The sequence below is a fragment of the Hyla sarda genome, chromosome 12 (genome assembly GCF_029499605.1).
Source record: "Hyla sarda isolate aHylSar1 chromosome 12, aHylSar1.hap1, whole genome shotgun sequence".
NCBI classification, from domain to species: domain Eukaryota; kingdom Metazoa; phylum Chordata; class Amphibia; order Anura; family Hylidae; genus Hyla; species Hyla sarda.
Window position 1 is genome coordinate 55,690,198 of NC_079200.1, and position 21,228 is coordinate 55,711,425.

Genomic DNA, 21,228 nt, shown 5'->3' on the forward strand with positions numbered 1-21,228 from the left:
CTGACGATCTTCACCACTTGCTCATCGTTTTTCTTTTGTTTCCCTAATTTCAGTGCTACATGGGACCATCACAATTTTGTGAATCCCGGCATAGAGGTACAACATTATTATGTGAACAGACTAACCTTGAGAGAACAACGGCTTGCCAAACTGACGGCATGCACCTCCACATCAGCTGAGTATACTCAGAAAATTGAACATTCTGATGAACAGAAAACTGAGGTAATGTTCTCGCTATTCCATGATTTTGAGAACTGTTTAAAGGATGAACTGATATTGATATTTTTCTCAAACTATACCTACAGTAGAAAATTACCCCTAGGGGTTTAAGAATTTCCTTTGACTCCACCTTCAAAGAAGATGTTGCTTACACAGAACAATGGCATCTTCTGATTGATGACTGTACGTTTGGGATGCTCACTATGCTATGCAATAAACATAAAACGTTATGTTTATTGAATGTACAAATTGTTAAAAAAAAAAGTGATTGTACATGAATATCACCCTGATTTTTCTTTCATTAATAATAATATTGCACACAGACTCCGTAAATTGGAGTGTAAACTAATATAGAAGAAAGCTAAGAAATGTTCCCGTGATAGGGAAGATTATAAGACTTCGGACCCCTGGGCATGGAATGCTACTAAAAGACAGGGCCTTCCTCCATAGGTCAAATTGATGTGGATAAGAATGAAAAAATGAATAAAATTCTGAATAAAAAATACCAGGGAACATCCTGTAATGACGCTGGAGGTGGATCCACTAACCTATGTGGCTGATGACACAGGCCATATTGGGGAGCGGAGTCTAAGTAGGATGAGGCAGAGACGAAGTCGGACTTAGCAGAAGGTGAAGGCAGGTGGCAAAGGTGCGTAGTCAAATAACATAGCGGAAGGGTCAGAACACGGGCTAGGCAAACAGACAAAGGGTACGCTTAATCTCAGGCAAATGGCACTCAAGATCCGAAGAATAAGTTAATGAAAAATTAAAAGGTATCATTATAGTAGGTAGTCATGGCTAATATAGGGTGAGGAGGAAAAAATTAGAGTGTAAAAGCGAAAATTGGTGCGGACAGGTGGATCGTCATGAGGGACAAGTAGATTTTGTTCTGTTTTAGTCCCGTGGACAAGTAGCTTTTTATTAAATTTCTATACCCCTGAAAGCAGAAAGAATAGTGCTGAAAAATCTCCAGAGAAATGAAGACATCGTTTTGAGACCGGCCAATAAAGGGGCGGATTAGCAATTTTGGACTACAAACCATACCATGCTGAAGCCATGCGCCTTCTATCAGATGAAACTTACTACTAATGGACTACTGGTGATCCCTTTCTGAAAATACGGAATGCAATAGGAATGACACTAGGATCATAAAATCATACTTTTATTGGTGTACATTTAAAATATAGGCAAACATTAATTAGAAACATTAATACAAAAAAAGATACAAAAACAATATGTATATATTACAAGCCCAGCTGATCCAAGATATTGGATCTATTGCTGGAATTAGGCTATACTGGCCCTACTAGTCCAATAGGACCCCCTACCTGTTACTGCAGGGAGGCCTTCCTAGAGAATGCCAACCTGCAACCGGAACCTCATATCTCTCCCTGGTTCTGGAGAGAATGGAGTTACCGGGTGCAGAATGTATAGCACGTCACCGGCAATTAAATTCGGTGAGTATACAATTTGTAGGCACATCAAAATTGATACAATGATTGTATACAATATTAGTACAGTTTAAGCCACATATTTCCAACGCGTTTCATTGTGGCGCATTTTAAAGCGGCCCAACTCTTCAGGGACAAGTGCATAGAAGGCAGGAGTATAGTTTCTCCCATCACCTATCTCACTGAACAGTAGTATAATCATGATACGAAGAATGGAGGTACAGATAATTAATCTGGTGTGCTTAGATAAGAAAGCCCATGTAGGATTGTTATGTAGGTAATGGTCCAAGGATTGTGCTCCCTCTTGTAGTTAGATAGATCCCGTCCTGTGGTTGGTACGGCAGGTGTATAGGTGCAGGGCGGTTGGTGCACAGATACAGTCACTTTATTTTGATTGTTATCACTTGTTTAAGGCTGGTAGAAATAGGCCTTGTAAATGAGGGCACAATAAATTCCCCCACAGGAAGATGGTCCTACATAAAGGTTAGGGCAATATCATATGGCATCCTTTATTAGATGTATAGAGCCATGGGGATGCAAAATACCTGCAGTTGGCTGAGTAGGTGATCAGTGTCTGCAGGCTTCCAGGATGGCATGGCATCTCAAAATACGGAATGACCTAATAACCATGTCAAAAAATGCAGCCGGACAAGGTATATTGTCTAAGGAAGAAAATGTATTCATCATCTCAACGAATAATCATAAACCCTATTTTTACTATCTCCTCAAGGTGCATAAATCCTTCACGTGTATGTATTTTAAACCATAAATCTTCCATACTTTCCACCATGGCTGCTCATCTCTGTCAGTCTAGCGCTCTGCAAGAAGTCCCAGTTTGCTGACCTCTGATGTCCATCTCTCTTGCCTACAGTTAGGCATGGTGGTTGGAGTGTCATATCCCGGTCCTGCGTGAATGTTATTGGCACTGGGAAGCTATAGTTCATTGAGGGAACCATAAATGCCATCATGTATGGTGACATACTGAAGCAGATCATGATCTCTTCCCTTCGGAGAGACTGAGCTGCAAGGCAGTATTCAAACATGATAACGACCCCAAACACACCTCCAAGATCACCATTGCTTTACTGAAGAAGCTGAGGGTAAAGGTGATGAACTGGCCAAGAATGCCTCCAAACCTAAACCCTATTGAGCATTTGTGGAGCATCCTCAAAATAGAAATGGGGGGAGTACAAAGTCTCCCTCAGCTCTGTAATATCATCAAGGAGAAGTGGATTCAGTGACAACCTGTAAAGCTCTGGTAAACTCCATACCCAAGAGGCTTAAAGGGGTACTCTGGTAGAAAACTTTTTTTTTTTTTAAATGAACTGATGCCAGAAAGTTAAACAGATTTGAAAATTACTTCTATTAAAAAATATTCACTCTTCCAGTCCATTTTAGCAGCTGTATACTACAGAGGAAATTCTTTTCTTTTTGAATTTCTTTTTTGTCTTGTAACAGTGGTCTCTGCTGACACCCCTGTCCATGTCAGGAACTGCCCAGAGCAGCATTGGTTTGCTATGGGGATTTTCACCTGCTTTGAACAGTTCCTGATACGGGCATCAGGTGTCAGCAGAGAGCACTGTGGACAAGACAAAAAAGAAATTCAAAAAAGAAAAGAATTTCCTTTGTAGCATACAGCTGCTAAAAAGTACTGGAAGGGTAAATATTATTTAATAGAAGTAATTTACAAATCTGTTTAACTTTCTGGCATCAGTTGATTTAAAAAAAAAAATGTTTTCCACCGACGTACCTCTTTAAGTGCTGGAGGCAGTGCTGGAAAATAAGGGTGGCCACACAAAATATTGACACTTTGGACCCAATATGGAAATTTCTACTTAGTGTTTACAGGCTGTGCATTCACTACTTTACATTCTCCTTGCTCCAACTTTTATGATACACTGTTTATGTGGATGCCAATGCTCTTATTTAATTTGTGTAATACAATTTTTGGAGTGACTCCAATTATTTCCTTTTTGTTTTGTATTAGTATTTAGAGCAGCAATCAGTTTGTCACTTACATTATAACCTGTTATCTTTAGTTAGCCACAGGACCACTGTAAGATGAGGGATGGTGCAAGACCCAGATTTTTGGCCTGGTGACTTGGATTGCCATACGACTGCCACTAACAACTACATCTGCTTCATCAGGATGCAGATACATCTGAATACTATGTTAGCTCCCTGTTCCACCATTCACTCCGATAGGTTAGAGGCCACTTGCGGCTTATGAAATGTCACAACACGATCCTGGTGAAGGTCCATGAAATACAGTGTCAAGATTGCTCTGCCTGTCAACAATATACAAGAGAAAGAGATAAACACTGCCGCGTACATGTGTGGGGAGAGTGTGCTCCCAGCTACGTAAACTCTGCTCTATCCATAGAGCTAATCTCTTGTATCAATTCAAATAAAGACAAGCTGGATGGCACTCATGACAACAGCAGATTTATAACACAGTCAGGTCCTAGATAGAGATATGGCCAATAGGTCGATTCACGTTCATCAGCGCTTAATCCTTACCTCACTCTTTATCAAGCACTGGTAAGAGTAAAATGGCCTTTTGGCCATGTCTGTATGTAGGACCTGAATGTGTTAGGAATTAAAGTAATCTTCTGTTCCCTTGAGTGCCATCCAGCTTGTGTTAATTTGGATTGCTCTGCCTGTGCCTGCCCAAGGATGCCATACCAGCGTCTTATAGGCTGCAAGCGTAAAGATTCATAACATCATAGTTTGTCTCAAGAATGGTGCAAGGTAAGTATTTTAGCTTAGAGGACACAAACTAGGGATTATTAGTAGGAGGCACTCATATGGATTAGGTTTCACTAAGAGGGCGGTAATACTGATTAGGAGTACTAGGGGATGAGTGAAACTCAAAGGGGCATTTTAACTAAATAGGGACTTTACATGAGGAATTTTTTCAACAGTGTATGGGAGACATCATAGCAGCTAATCTTCTATATCAGAGGTTATGCTATAGAAAAATAGAGGAGCAGTGTGCAGTGTATGGGAGACATTATAGAGGCTATCATCCTGCTTCTGAGAGTGTAAGATATAAGGGAGCAGCTTCTTTGTGTCCAATGTATGGGAGACACTGTAGCAACTAGTCTCCTCCTTCTAAAAGCGTACTACAAAGATACATGGGAGCAGGATCTCCTTTTGGTGTCTGCTGTGTATGGGAGACATTATAGCAACTAGTCTCACAATCTTTACAATTTTCTTTTCTGTAGAGCCGAAATCTGATGAAAAATGCAATACATACCTTATATAATGACCAAAAATAGTGCTGCTACTCATTAACACACACAACAGCTCAACTCCCCTTCCTTTAGAATAACCTCTAAAAAGGTCACAGAAAATGCCCAGTAGTGTCTCCAATTCATCTAAAAGGGAAAGGTTATTTTTATCTGCTTATTTTTGTCTATGTTCCATGTATCCTGCTGTACAGCATATCACTAAATGTTGTTAAAAACAGCTCAAGCAAGATTACAGACCTCATAATAATGCACAAAAAATGAAATAAAAAAATGCAATAAGAAAATAAAAACAGATTGGAAATGTTTCAGCATCTGGCTCTAATCAGGACCAAAAGAAATTGAGGTGATACATTCCTTTTAAGCTCAAAGCAGGAACAGACGCTGCATAAGATACAGATACATTCCCTAGCTGGTAAGATATTTGTGCACTTTATGGCATAAGTGGAAGGTGGCATCAATAGAAAGTATCACACAGGGCTGCAATCAACCAGTTCTGCTACTGTATAACCAATTATAGTAGGCTACTACAAGGAAATTTATGGAGTGGAGGCCATGTTCCATATGGCCATCGGAGATATAGCTTTCTACTTTATCTAGTCTCTGTTCATAATGGGGGATAAGAAGGACTATCAGTTTCCAATAAGCTTTCCAGTAAATATCCTAAATAAATTCCCAAAAAACGTATTTCTGCTGTAGAAAATTTGGATATGTGTTTGCAGCAGTGTAACTTAATCAAGAATTATTTCTCTTAGAATTTCCAGGAAGAACAATGCTGCAGCATGCTTTCCCAAGGCAAGGGTGGAACAATGACCTACTTACTGCATATGCTGCTAAATATGAGAAGGTGTGTATGAAGCCATACTTGTAAAACAATATTTACAACTTCTGAGAATGTATAAGACCAATGTGTGAGTTACTAGAAATTAACAGAGTTCCAGTTTGATTTTATGTGCTCCTGCGTCTCTGTGATGTGACCTTATTTCATCCATTGTGGGTGTGCATATAAAAGGTGTAAGAATCAGCTTATGCTAGCAGCACGGGGGGAGAGAAGAGAGAGTTTGGTGGCAGAGATGGCAATTCTTCTATACTGCATGTACACACTATAGGTGTGATCAAAACCTGTCTAGAGGAAAAGTTGCTGAGTTGCCCATAGCAATCAATCAGATCACTTATTTTTGAATATGCCTCTGAAAAACAAAAGATGTGATCTGATTGGTTGCTATGGGCAACTTTGTGGGTTTTCTCATGCAGCGGAGTTGAGAGTACACACAGAATGGTGTAACTGAGAAAAAAAAACTCTAGTGAAAAAGGGGATAAAGTGGACAGTAAATACAGATAGCTTAAAGGGGTACTCTAGACATCTTATCCACTATGCAAAGGACAGGGGATAAGATGTCTGATCCCGGGGGGTCCAGCCGCTGGCATTCTGAACACAAAAACTGGAAGCTTCCGTGTTTGTGACGTCACACCACGCCGCCTCTATTCATGTCTTAAGGAGGGCGCTGATGGTAGGAGCAGAATTGTGCACAAGAAAAATGAATCAATGAACTCTTTCTGTTCAGACTGATAAAGTTGGTCTAATGATTTACACTCCCTGGCACCTCTAATGTGAATAGACATTTGAACAGTAGGACTTATATAAGTATTTTCCTGGATTAAAGGAAATCTGTCACCAGTGTCACCTGCACTAACCTGTCGACAGATAGTGCAGGTGACACTGATGACAATGGTACTTACCTTGTACCGTTCCGTGGCAGGGGATCTTTGGTAATTTCCTCCGTTAGCTCCACTCCTGGCAACCGGCTTGGTGCACTGGTGGAGCTTGCTGATGTCACCGCTGCTGTTCTCTCACAGCGGGACCCAGCAGGGGTTGACGTCACTAAGCTCCACCCATTTTCCAAGCCGCTGCTGCTCTCTGCAGGGTCTGATATCACTGGTGAAGTCGGTAAGCTTCGTCCGTGCCCCAAGCCGGATGCCGGGACTGGAGCCAACGGTGGAAATTCCTAAAGATCCCCACCATGGAACGGGACAAGCTAAGTACCATTGTCATCAGTGTAGAGCTGCAACGATTAATCAATAAAATAGATTAAATTCGATAACAGGATTCGTTGGCTACGAATCCCGTTATCGAATAATCGCCCGATTCGTTGTCTGCTGTGGCAGTGAATGAATGAAGGAAGTTGACATGTCCCGCATGTAGGCTTCATTCATTCATTCATTGCCGCCGCCCGACATGTCCCTGCTGCTGCTCTACTCCTTAGCGCAGCGCTGGGACATGTCTATTCTGTACCTGGCGGAGAAGAGCAGCAGAGAATAGATATGTCCCGGCGGTGCGCTAATTGCGCTAGGAGTAGAGCAGCAGCAGGGACATGTCGGGCGGCGGCAGTGAATGGAAGTATCGGGCCAATATTAGCAATTTGCATGGTATCGGGGACTCGTTCAGTATCCCCGATACCAAAACCGATACCTGCTTCTCCCGTTCTCCCGTCCACATCCCGTCCCATGGAGGAGCATGTGACACACGTCACTCCACCTCCTCCCCCGCGCCCAGCGTAACGCTACGGAGGAAGCAGAGTGACGTGTATGTCACATGCTCCTCCATAGGACGACATGATGCGGACGGGAGAACGGGGCAGAGGACAGCCGCAGGTGAGTGCTGTCTACAAGGGTTGGGGCTGCCGTCAACTGGAGGGGATGCTACTAATGTCTATGTGGGGCCCTGCTGTCTAAAGTGGGGTGGCCCTGCTGTCTAAAGTGGGGTGGCCCTGCTGTCTATAGTCGGGTGGCCCTGCTGTCTAAAGTCTTGTGGCCCTGCTGTCTAAAGTGGAGTGGCCTTGCTGTCTAAAGGGGGGAACAAGGGTGCAATGCTCTGCATATACCCCCATCTATATAGAATATACATACACTGCTATACACGTGGAGGGGTATGTGAAGACTGCATAGCATTGCACCCTAGGGTCTGTAAAACAAATGCTCTGCAGTCTGCACATACCCCCATGTGTATAGGAGTGCTATATAAAAAAAGCAACAAAAAAAATGTAAATTTATTGCTACCCCAATAAAAATTAGCTCCCCATTTTCCTATTGCTATACAAAAAAGTAAAATAACTTTTTCTTTTACATATTTGATACTACTGTATGGCTAACTGTCTGAACTATTAAAATATTAGCGAATCATTAACATTTTATTTTACTAGTTCAGACAGTTACCCATGCGGCAACATCAAATTTATGCTGGTTTCTGTACAGGATCATTAATAATGACAGCAACCGGCGTAAACGTAAAAAGAAAAATTCTAGATTGCTGCTGTTTGGTCACATCACATGCTATAAACTTTTTATTTGACCATTGTACATAATTTTTCAAGTAGAATCAGCTAAACCCCTTTTTTTTGGCATTTTGATATTTTTTCCGATTAATCGATGAAATAATCGGCAACAAATCGATTATTAAAATAATCATCAAACCTGGTAAGCTGTAACTATGACATCTTGATGTCCTCGCTTAAACGAGAAGTGGGAAAAGGTGGGCAATCACCCATCTCTTGGTTGGGTAGAATTTCCGTGGTAAAGATGACACTCTTGCCTAAAATTCTATATTTTTTCAGAAATCTCCCAATTCATTTACCACATACAAGAATTCGTAGTTTACAAAGAATATTGTCATATTACATTTGGAATGGGAAAAAGGCCAGAGTGTCCTCAAAAATTATGTGTCTGCCCATTGGGAGAGGAGGTCTAGGATGCCCTGATCTGTTAAATTACTATCAGGCTGCTATACTAGATCAGACCCATAATCTATGGATAGGCGACAACTCAAAACAGTGGGTTGATATTGAGACAGCCGAAACCTCACTATCCCCACTCAAAATTATACTTTGGAAGAATCGCCTCTCATCTTTATACATAGAATCTTCCCTCCCTACAGTTAAAGCAGCAATACAAATCTGGTCTCTCCCAAAGATCTCACAAGGGTTGTTGCCACTACCTCTGGGTGATTTACCAATCCCAGATTTAAATCTTTCAGAGTGGCAACGAAGGGGCATTTTAAAGTTGGCAGATATTTCAGACTGTGCAGGATTATTACCATTCGTCCATATTTTGTAACTAAATTTAATCTTGCACATACCGATTTTTACATATACCTGCAAATTAGACACTTTATAAAATCTGTGGAACCTTCTCAACCGACTATACATCCTCTTTTCAGCTCCTGTTTTTTTCCCTCACACATATCACAGAAGGGTATCTAGCGAGCATATATAGCACTTTCACATAATACTCATATCCTCCCGTTTTGTCATAATTGGGAAAGGGACTTGGGAAAAACCTTTCCTTTGGCCCATTGGGAAGGTGTATATAAATTAAGTTCAGAGGTTTCCCATTGCATCTCACATTTAGAAATATCAAGGAAGTTGCTTTATCGTTGGTATATCACCCCATATAAACTTTCTAAGATGTATCCGGGTTGTCCTGACTTTTTTGGAGATGTGAGCAGAAGGTAGGCACTTTGCTGCATATATGATGGGAGTGTGATGTTGTTAAACCACTCTGGGATCAGATTTTTAAACTGCTTCATACAATTAAAGGAGTCTCACTACAGCAGGATGAAAATATATCAACTAAAATTATTCTCTCAGTTGTAAAATTTTAAATTGCAAATAAATGGAAAACGAAAGTACTTCCTAATGTAAAACAAATCCTCAACGAGACACATTCTAACTGTTTAATGGAGAGATCAATAGCGTTCGCAAATAACCGGCTAAATTCTTTCAATTCTGCTTAGGGTAAATGGATTGAGTTTAAACCATTAATGTAAACTTAGTCTCCCCTACTGTAAGAGACCCGATTAGTAAACTGGTAGGTCAGTCATTAAACTACTAAAATATCAATATCAACTTAGATAAGGAACAGTTAGCTTCTTCATTTTAATTTTTCTCTCTTCCTTTTTTTTTTTTTTTTTTTTTGATGGTGTATGTGCTATTTTCTGTCCCTGTTATGTTTTTTATGTTTGTTTCTGTATATATATATATATATATATATATATAAAAATAATAATAATAATAATAATAATAATGTTAATCGTTAGCTGCAGCCCTACATCAGTGTTACCTGCACTATCTGTCGGTACAAGTGACACTGGTGACAGATTTCCTTTAAGATCATTGGTTTATGATAGTTGTTTCACTTATAGCAGAAGGACACTCTCAGCAGGACAATAGACTAATATCAGTAAAGATGATGATGATGATAACATGGTAGTTATTACTCATTTTGTATGATTTATTTGAGGGTATATGGAAAATATAAAAAAGAGGTTGTCAAAGGGTGTAGAAAGATTTTTTTTTCAAGAAATGGCACCTCTGTTTTTGGGTTGTGTTTGATATTGTATTCACTTGGACAGGAAGCTATTACTATACTATTCCATCTACCAGCATAAAGATATACAGTAGAGCAGGATTAGCTGAGTAGATTGATATATAGTTTGTGGGAAAAGATTCAGTAGGACTTGTCATTTGTTGAAGAAAATGTCCAGTGCTATGAAATGTATCCCCTTTCCACAAGAAAGAAGATAAATATCTGATCGCGGGGGGTCCGACCGCTGGGACCCCGCAATCTTCCATACAGGGCCCCAGCTCAATGCTGCTAGAGCGCGTTTCCCACCCAGCAGGTCAGCTGAGTCTCCACCTCTTCCATAGAGATAAATGGAGGGGGCGTGTTTGTACCAGCTAATCTGCTGTATGCGAAACGTCACACACCGCAGCTCAGCTGGGGCAGAGTTGGGGCCCTGTATGGGAAATCGTGGGGAGTTCCCAGTGGTCAGACATTTATCTCCTTTCCTTCGGATAGGGGATAAAGTTCAAAGCACTGGACATTTTCTTTAACTGAAAACCCTGATAATCTATGCTTAGTAGTCAAATGGGCGTTTTCACTAAATGATCAACAGCCTGCATGGCTTTCAGTCACTAAATAGGACTGCCCACTGGACTCACCCAGAATAAGTAGATTTGAATCAACAAATTAAAAGTTTTTCCCCAAAACTATATATCATTTTGTTCAGCCCTTCCTGCTCTATATTATCATGCTGGTAGATCGGACCTCTTCCTCTATGTCATGTACTATTTTAGCAGAAGCACCAGACACAACTTATGGACATGAGTGACACAGTTTTGGGAGCGGAATACATAAAAAAATTTCTATAAATTAATATATAGATGCAAAAAATCCACAAGAATTGTGTAAAAAATAATAATTTTCTAGTGAATATGGCAATACAACGGAACCTCCAATGATAAACCCTCCATGCATTGCATCAGGAAGGGGAGGCTAATAAACTGTAATGTACTAGTTAATTTCCATGACATGTTTGTCCCCATAAACACAATGGGTTTGCTTCTCAGGCGAAATGACTTGTTTGTTTTTACAGCCAGATTTCAGTTGAGGTTACAGAAGAGTCAAGAATTTTAATCAGGAAGAAGAGGAACTGTGAAAATTCCTGGGGGACCCACTTGTATTAAAGATAATTTACCCTGTGTGTCACATCTACCACTAACCACATCCACATTTCTCCCCTATACAAATGCTTACACACAACCTACCTGGAATTTCCAAAATCTGTTTTCATTTTGACACAACTTCCTCCTCCATTGTATTTTTCCTATGTTATTGTAGATGGTGAAGACCAGATCAACTTTACTCTTTGATCAAAATAACTTCCATTAATCTGGTTAGTTTCATTTTTTTTTTTTTTTTGAGTCTGTCTCAGATATGTAACCCTCAAAGCCTTCTTCCCCTATCTAGCATGACTGGAATGCTTCTGATATTCAAAGAATGAAGAAAACCCCAACTCAGATAATACTACAAGCTGTTATTAACCCCTACAGGACCCATGACGTAACATTACGTCATGACACCCTGGGTCTTAAGGACCCATGACGTACATGTACAATTCCGGTCCCCGCCGTGCACCAGGCGGGAATCGGACCAGGATGCCTACGGAAATCATTCAGCAGGCATCCCCTGCAAATGCCCAGGAGGGTCATCACACCTGCGATTTGCGCAATTCCGGGTCATACGGTCTATGGTGACCCGGTGACCCGGAAAATAAGGGGGATCGGGGGTGTCCAAGACACCCCTGGTCCCCTTTAAGGGATAGGAGTGAGGTGGCAGGGGTGCCACCCCTCCTATTCCTGCTATTGGTCGTATAGACGTGACGCCCAATAGCAGATCGGGGCGGGGGGCTAACTTTCGGCTTCCCCATTCTGCCCACCCACTGTAGGCGGGGCAGAACGGCAAAACTGATGGGGACCTGCGCCGAAGTCCACTTACCCATCTGTGGCAGCGGAGCGACGATCGGTGACTGAGATCAGCAGCAGAACAGGACGGCAATGCGGCTCACTGGATTCAACGGAAGTCGGTGAGTTGCCTAGCAACATCTGGAAAGCTACAGTTTGAGACCACTATACAGTGGTCTCAAACTGTAGCCCTCCAGATGTTGAAAAACTACAACTCCCAGCATGCCCAGACAGCTGTTTGGGCATGCTGGGATTTGTAGTTTTGCAACACCTGGAGGGCTACAGTTTGAGACCACTATACAGTGGTCTCCAAACTGTATCCCTCCAGATCTTGCAAAACTACAACTCCTAGCATGCCCACACAGCGGTTTGCTGTCTGGACATTTGCAGTTTTGCAACATCTGGAGGGCCACAGTTTGGAGATCACTGTGCAGTGGTCTCTAAACTTTAACTCTCCAGATGATGCAAAACTGCAAATCCCTGCATGCTCAAACAGCTGTCTTGCCATGCTGGGAGTTGTAGTTGCGTACCTGCAGCTGTTGCATAACTACATCGCCCTTCGGCGATCAGTACATGCTGGGAGTTGTAGTTTTACAACAGCTGGAGGCACACTGGTTGGAAAATACTGTGTTAGATAACAGAACCTAACTGAAGGTTTTTCAACCAGTGTGCCTCCAGCTGTTGCTAAAGTACAACTCCCAGCATGCACGGTCTGTCAGCATGTGAATGTAATAGGAGAAAATGGACCCCAAAATTTGAAACCCCATTTCTCTTGAGTAAGGAAATACCTCATATGTGGATGTAAAGTGCTCTGTGGGTGCACTTGAGGGCTCAGAAGGGAAGGAGCGACATTGGGCTTTTGCAGAGCAAATTTTGCTGAAATGTTTTTTGGGGGCATGTCGCATTTAGGAAGCCCCCACAATGGCAGAAAAGTAAAAAACAAACCACATTGCATACTATTTTGGAAACTACACCCCTTAAAGGGGTACTCTGGTGAAAACCTTTTTTCTTTTAAATCAACTGGTGGCAGAAAGTTAAACATATTTGTAAATTACTCCTATTAAAAAATCTTAATCCTTCCAGTACTTATTAGCTGCTGAATGCTACGGAGGAAATTCCTTTCTTTTTGGAACACTGATGACATCACGAACACAGTGCTCTCTGCTGACATCTCTGTCCATTTTAGCAACCATGCATAGTAGATGCATAGCAGATGTATGCTAAGGGCAGCATGGTGGCTCAGTGGTTAGCACCACCATAATAACGTCAGCAGAGAGAACTGTGGTCGTGATGTCATCAGAGAGCATTCCAAAAAGAAAAGAATTTCCTCTGTAGTATTCAGCAGCTAATAAGTACAGGAACGATTAAGATTTTTTAATAGAAGTAATTTACAAATATGTTTAACTTTCTGCCACCAGTTGATTTAAAAGAAAAAAAGGTTTTCACCGGAGTACCCCTTTAAGGAAAGTAATAAGGGGTACAGTGAGCCTTAACACCCCACAGGTGATTGACGAACTTTCATAAAATTGGGACGTAAAAATAAAATAAAATAAAATTTCAATAAAATGCTGATTTTACTTTAAATTTTTCATTATCCCAAGGGATAATAGGAGAAAAAGCCCCAAAAGTTTTTAACCCCATTTCTTCTGAGTATGGAAATACCCCATACTCTGTGGGCAAACTACAATGCTCAGAAAAGTAGGAGTGCCATTGGGCTTTTGGAGAGAGAATTGGTTTGGAATGGAAGTCAGGGGCCATGTGCGTTTACAAAGCCCCCCGTGGTGCCAGAACTGTGGACCCCCCACATGTTACCCCATTTTGGAAACTATACCCCTCACAGAATTTAATAAGGGATGCAGTGAGCATTTACATCCCACTGGCATTTGACAGATCTTTGGAACAGTGGGCTGTGCAAATGAAAAATTAAATTTTTCATTTTTACGGACGTATGTTAAAAAAAAATCTGTCAGACACCTGTGGGGTGTAAATGCTCACGGCACCCCTTATTACATTATTTGGGCGTATTAGTTTCCAAAATTGGGTCACATGGGGGAGTCCACTGTTCTGGCACCATGGGGAGTTTGTAAACACACATAGCCTTCCATTCCAGCCTAATTCTCTCTCAAAAAGCTCAATGGCGCCCCTTCTCTTCTGAGCATTGTAGTTCGCCCGTATAGTGGTCTCCAAACTGTGGCACTTCAGATGTTGCAAAACTACAACTCCAAGCATGCCCAGACTGTCCAGGCATGCTGGGAGTTGTAGCTCTGCAACATCTGAAGGGCCAGATATTGCAGAACTACACGCATCCCTGACTGTCTGGGCATGCTGGAAATTGTAGTTTTGCAACATCTGAAGGGCTACAGTTTGGAGACCACTGTATAGTGGTCTCCAAACTGTGCCACTTCAGATGTTGCAATACTATAACTCCCAGCATGCCCAGTCAGTGCATGCTGAAAGTTGTAGTTTTGCAATATCTGGAGGACCACAGTTTAGAGACCACTACACAGTGGTCTCCAAACTGTGGCCCTCCAGATGTTGCAAAACTACAACTCCCAGCATGTCCAGACAGCCTTTTTATAGTTCGGACAATTACGCACGTGGCGATACCATACATGTTTATTTTTATTATGGTTATATATTTTTTTATATGGAATTTGGGAAAAGGTGGGTGATTAAAACTTTTAATAAGGAAGGGGTTAATGTGCATGTTTTTAAACTTTTTTTTACACTTTATTTATTTATTTTTTTACACTTTTAGTCCCTCATACAGATCAAAGGGATTACATACAATCCCATTGATCTGTGTGCTCTGCGCTCGATTGATAAAGCCTGGTCCTGCCAGCCTTTATCATTCAGAGCACAAGAGCCGCTGCAGCAGGAGAGGTAAGCTCTCAGGCTACCTCATTAGTGGATCCCCCCCCCTCCCGCGATAGCGCTGGGGGGGGGGTTCGATCCACCCCACTGGACGACCAGGGACTGTATACAGGCACCTTTAGACGCCGCTGTCAACATTGACAGCAGCGATCTAAAAGGTTAATAGCCGGCCGCAGCAATCGCATGAATCAGATGGCAATCTACAGGAATCAACTGGGGGCCGGCAGGTATGACGCGGGCTCCCGACCCGGGAGCCCGCATCATACCTCATTAACGGCCATTGGACGAGCATAGACGTCCATGGACGTTATCGGGTTAAGGTCAAAATGAGCTGCGTCCTTAACCTATTAAGGACTTTTTGCACTTTCGTTTTTTCCTCCTTACCTTTTAAAAATCATAACCCTTTCAATTTTCCACCTAAAAATCCATATTATGGCTTATTTTTTGCGTCCCCAATTCTTATTTGCAGTGACATTAGTCATTTTACCCAAAAATTCACGGCGAAATGGAAACAAAAATCATTGTGCGACAAAATCGAAGAAAAAACGCCATTTTGTAACTTTTGAGGGCTTCCGTTTCTACGCAGTGCATATTTCGGTAAAGATGACACCTTATCATTATTCTGTAGGTCCATACGGTTAAAATGATACCCTACTTATATAGGTTTGATTTAGTCGTACTTCTGGAAAAAATCATAACTACATGCAGGAAAATGTATACGTTTAAAAATGTCATCTTCTGACCCCTATAACTTTTTTATACGATTTTTGTTTTGATCAGACTTTTTGATCACCTTTTATTCATTTTTTTAATGGTATAAAAAGTGACCAAAATACGCTTTTTGGGATTTTGGAATTTTTTTACGTGTACGCCATTGACCATGCGGTTTAATTAACAATATATTTTTATAGTTTGGACATTTACGCACGCGGCGATACCACATATGTTTATTTTTATTTACACTGTTATTTTTTTTTATGGGAAAAGGGGGGTGATTTAAACTTTTATTAGGGAAGGGGTTAAATTACATTTATTAACTTTTTTGTATTAACATGCCTGTGATCAGTGTTATCGGCGCTTGACTGCTCCTGCCTGGATCTCAGGCACGGAGCAGTCATTCGTCGATAGGACACCGAGAAGGCAGGTAAGGGCCTTTTTAATGCGGCGGTCCCGAACACCCCGACTGACTAGCCGGGATACTTTCTCTTTAGAAGCGGCGGTCAGCTTTGACCACCGCTTCTAAAGGGTTAATACCGCACATTGCCGAGATCGGCGATGTGTGGTATTAGCCGCGGGTCCTTGCCGTTGATGAGCGCCGGGACCGACGTGATGTGATGCGGAGTCGCAGCGCGACCCCGCTTCATATCGCTGGAGCCGGCGCAGGACGTAAATATACGTCCTGCGTCGTTAAGGGGTTAAAGGGGTACTCCGATGGAAATTTTTTTTTTTAAATCAATTAGTGCCAGAAAGATAAACAGATTTTTAAATTACTTCTATTATAAAATCTTTACCCTTCCAGTACTTTTTAGCAGCTGTATGCTACAGAGGAAATTCTTTTCTTTTTGAATTTATTTTTTGTCTTGTCCACAGTGCTCTCTGCTGACACCTGATGCCCGTATCAGGAACTGTCCAGAGTAGGAGAAAATCCCCATAGCAAACCTATGCTGCTCTGGGCAGTTCCTGGACAGTTCCGTGCATCAGGTGTCAGCAGAGAGCAGTGTGGACAAGACAAAAAATAAATTCAAAAAGTAAATAATTTCCTCTGTAGCATACAACTGCTAAAAAGTACTGAAAGGGTAGAGGTTTTTTAATAAAAGTAATTTAAAAATCTGTGAATTTAGGTAGAAAACAGACATGGTGCACATCTACAATCTTGCACAATGATCTAAATGCTTCTCAGCATAATTTCAAAAACTAACAGGTTGTGAGTATATATATGTTTTGATCAAAAAGTACAAAGCCCACTCGCCACGTCAAGGCCACCTATTTAGAGTGGGTCCCTAAAGTCCCTAGCATAAAATGGCGTAGCACTGGGCGGCGACCACCACCGCCGCGACACCAGTTCCCACAGGGGGAACGACCCACTGCCAGAGCGGCCCCAATGCCACTCAAACCAGTCCATGGGTTGCACCTCCCTGCAGACACGGCGCCATGGCAGCAACGGACGCCGCACAGCACCACACCAGTGTGAACAGAATGTTACAGCACACTTACCATGCTCTCCCAGTCAAACTGGGAGGCTGCCAGGAAAGAAAAGGCCCATGTGTAGCTAACTACTACTTATATAGGGTTGGGCTGAGGGGGTGGGGAAGAGTGCAAACAACATGTTCAAACAAAAAAAAAAGAGGGGATAGAAAACACAATGAGGGACATTTATCAATGTTTGCTTATGTATTCTTTTTTTTTGTAATTTTTTCCTTACTTTTTTTTTTTGCTTATGTGTGACTTATTTATCAACTGCTTTCAGCCTGTTGCTAATTTTCATTTACGTAAGCAATTTTTCCTTTTTTACTTTGGTAGTGGCTTTTTCTGCTCCATGTTTGAGCTGGAGTAAGTTTGGTCAATTTTGAACGCTGCGACTGTCGCAGTTAATAAATACCTGACTATCCGTAGTCCATTTTAAAATTATTACTACGTAGTTCATTTTTGGAAAACTTGCTTTTCTCGCTTTCCAGTCAAAATGTTGCACGAAAAATCGCGTAGTCGCAGTTGCGACAATTTTGCGACAATTATAGTAAAGAAAACCTGACTAAACCCGTTGATGAATGTCCATAAATGTGAATTCAGGTAGAAAACAGACATGGTGCACAACTACAATCTTGCACAATGATCTAATTGCTTCTCAGCATAATTTCAAAAACTAACAGGTTGTTAGTATATACGTTTTGATCAAAAAGTACAAAGCCCACTCGCCACATCAAGGCCACCTATTTAGAGTGGGTCCCTACCGTCCCTAGCATAAAATGGCGTAGCACTGGGCGGTGAACACCACCGCCGCGACACCAGTGCCCACAGGGGCAGACCCTGTAGTTAGCTACATATGGGCCCTTTCTTTCCTCGCAGCCTCCAAGTTTGACTGGGAGAGCATGGTAAGTGTGCTATAACATCCTGTTCACACTGGTGTGGTGCTCTGTGGCGTCCGTTGCTGCCGTGGCGCCGTGTCTGCGGGGAGGTGCGACCCATGGACTGGTTTGAGTGGCGTTGGGGCCGCTCTGCCAGTGGGTCGTTCCCCCTGTGGGCACTGGGGTCGCGGCGGGGTTGGTGGTCGCCGCCCAGTGCTACGCCATTTTATGCTAGGGACGTTAGGGACCCACTCTAAATAGGTGGCCTTGACGTGGCGAGTGGGCTTTGTACTTTTTGATCAAAACGTATATACTAACAACCTGTTAGTTTTTGAAATTATGCTGAGAAGCAATTGGATTATTGTGCAAGATTGTAGATGTGCACCATGTCTGTTTTCTACTTGAGTACACATTGTGTTTTCTATCCCCTCTTTTTTTTTGAACATGTTGTCTGCACTCTTCCCCACCCCCTCAGCCCAATCCTATATAAGTAGTAGTTAGCTACATATGGGCCCTTTCTTTCCTGGCAGCCTCCCAGTTTGACTGGGAGAGCATGGTAAGTGTGCTATAACATCCTGTTCACACTGGTGTGGTGCTGTGTGGCATCCGTTGCTGCCGTGGCACTGAGTCTGCGGGGAGGTACGACCCATGGACTGGTTTGAGTGGCGTTGGGGCCGCTCTGCCAGTGGGTCGTTCCCCCTGTGGGCACTGGGGTCGTGGCGGTGGCGGTCGCCGCCCAGTGCTACGCCATTTTATGCTAGGGACGTTAAGGACCCACTCTAAATAGGTGGCCTTGACGTGGCGAGTGGGCTTTGTACTTTTTGATCAAAACGTATATACTAACAACCTGTTAGTTTTTGAAATTATGCTGAGAAGCAAGTGGATCACCAGTTGATTTGAAAAAATAAAAAAAATGTTTTCCACCGGAGTACCCCTTTAAGGGGTTAAAACCCACAAAGAAAACTCCACTCCACTCGTAGTAAATCAGGGCCATTATCTTTATTCTGTGGGTCAATATAATTATCAAATTATATAGGTTTTATTTTACAACTTTAAAAAACTGACCCCTATAACACTTTTATTTTTCCATATACGCGGCTGCATCAGGGTAATTTATTTGTGCTGTGACCTGTAGTTTTTATTGGTACCATTTTTGTTTATATTGGACTTTTCAACGCTTTTTTATTATTTTGGACTTTGGTATTTTTTTTAAGTTTACAATATTTATTGTCACCCCGATACCACTGAATGCTCCCTGACATCATACCGACATCACCCCTGACATACCAACATCACCCCCTGACATCATACCGACACCACTCCCTGACATCATCCCCTGGCAACACTTGGTGCTCACTAATATAATCCCCTGATATCACTACTGACATTGCACCCTGACATCACCCCTTGGCATCGTCTCTGACATCACACACTGACATCACCCACTGCTCACTGATATCACTCCTGAAATCACTCCCAGTACACTTAATATTAATAATTAACCAGCAGACGATGTGAAGGATCAGAAATTGAGTCTTTTTTGTTCACAGCGACTCCACTAGCAGAATCGTAACTGCAGCTCTGGAGTATAATACAGGATATAACTCAGGATCAGTACAGGATAAATAATGTAATGTATGTACACAGTAAACCCACCAGCAGAATAGTGAGTACAGCTCTGGAGTATAATGCAGGATATATCTCAGGATCAGTACAATGTTAAATAATGTAATGTATGTACACAGTGACCCCACCAGTAGAATAGTGAGTGCAGCTCTGGAGTATAACACAGGATATAACTCAGGATCAGTACAGGATAAGTAATGCAATGTATACACACACTGACTCCTTCAGCAGAATAATGAATGCAGCTCTGGAGTATAATACAGGCTATAGCTCAGGATCAATACAGAAACAATGTTAAATAATGTAATGTATGTACACAGTGACCCCACCAGCAGAATAGTGAGTCCAGCTCTGGAGTGAGGTACTGTTCTGCTGTGCTCCTGAGACTTCCAGAGAAGCAGAGAATCCATCAGACCCTCCCCAGGTGTGTGGCAGACACCTGCGCAGGTTTTCCTGGTATGGAGCCCCGGGAATCCACTCCCCGTACTCGGCCGGTGGGGTGTGTGTAGGACCATGTAATGGCCAGTAGCCAGGATGGGGTGAGAAGATCCACCAGGGCCCACAGCAATGTGGGACCCCCTCCCCCTGACCTCAGCTGAGAGCTGCAAAGCTTCCAGCAAAAGCACAACCAGGAAAAGAAGCTCTTCCAGGCAAAGGAGTGGAGGAAAGGCAGCTATCTCTGGTTCCTCAGAACCCCAGCAGAACCCCAGGGTAAAGGGGCACAGAGAATCCCTGGCAACTTTTGGATCCAGAATCCAGGCGAAGATGGCAGAATATGAACAGCTCGGCAAGCAACTTCGAGGCCTTAGAGAAGATCTGAACATCTACCAAGCTGATCATGCACCTAAGGCCAAGAGGGCAGCGTTCACTGCTAAGGTTAGATTTCTGAGGAAAGAAGTGGTGGAGCTTATGCGGAGGAGATCAGACATTGTGAAGGGTGCTGGCTTTCTGCATGAGAAGCTTATTAATAAAGAGAGGTTCTCCAACATGTAGGTCTCCAGAGGTGATGAAAAAGAAACTCACCAAGATGACTGCCAGAGCGAGGAGGAGGAGATGGAGGAAGGTGATGGAGGTGAGGAGGACGATGTGAGTGAGGGGGATATGGATACTGGATCCATGTGTGCCACCATTGTTACCCCTGACCCCCCACTTACCCTGAGTGAAAACTATATAAATCCGGCTCAGGTGACCTTACCTCCATCCAGTGAGGATGAGGATGGTGACAGCAGTGACTGTAGTGAAGGCAGCAGTTTGGCAGACGGGGATCTCCTGTGGGCGATTGTTATACAAGAGTCGCCCACCTGTCTAGATAACATTTCTTTGGGAAAGGATTTGGGCCCAGAAGAGAAAAGAAAGAATAAAAAAGCAAAGGGCGAAAGAAAACAGAAGGACAAATAAAGTTTGTTTTTTCTCCCCTCCAGCAGTCTGGGTCGGCTGAGAAGTCGGT

General features: G+C 42.5%; 1 protein-coding gene across 6 annotated transcripts in view; it reads right to left on the minus strand.

The window, feature by feature from the left end:
• LOC130296458 (chloride channel CLIC-like protein 1) overlaps positions 1-21,228 on the minus strand; it is a 477,677-nt gene that overhangs the window by 69,383 nt on the left and 387,066 nt on the right. The window contains exon 5 of one of the 6 annotated variants that reach the window (XR_008849217.1): positions 5,006-5,050. The exons of the other annotated variants lie outside the window; for them this stretch is intronic. The gene's annotated coding sequence lies outside the window, so the exon portion shown is untranslated. The remainder of the gene's footprint in view (positions 1-5,005; positions 5,051-21,228) is intronic. 6 annotated transcript variants of the gene reach the window in all.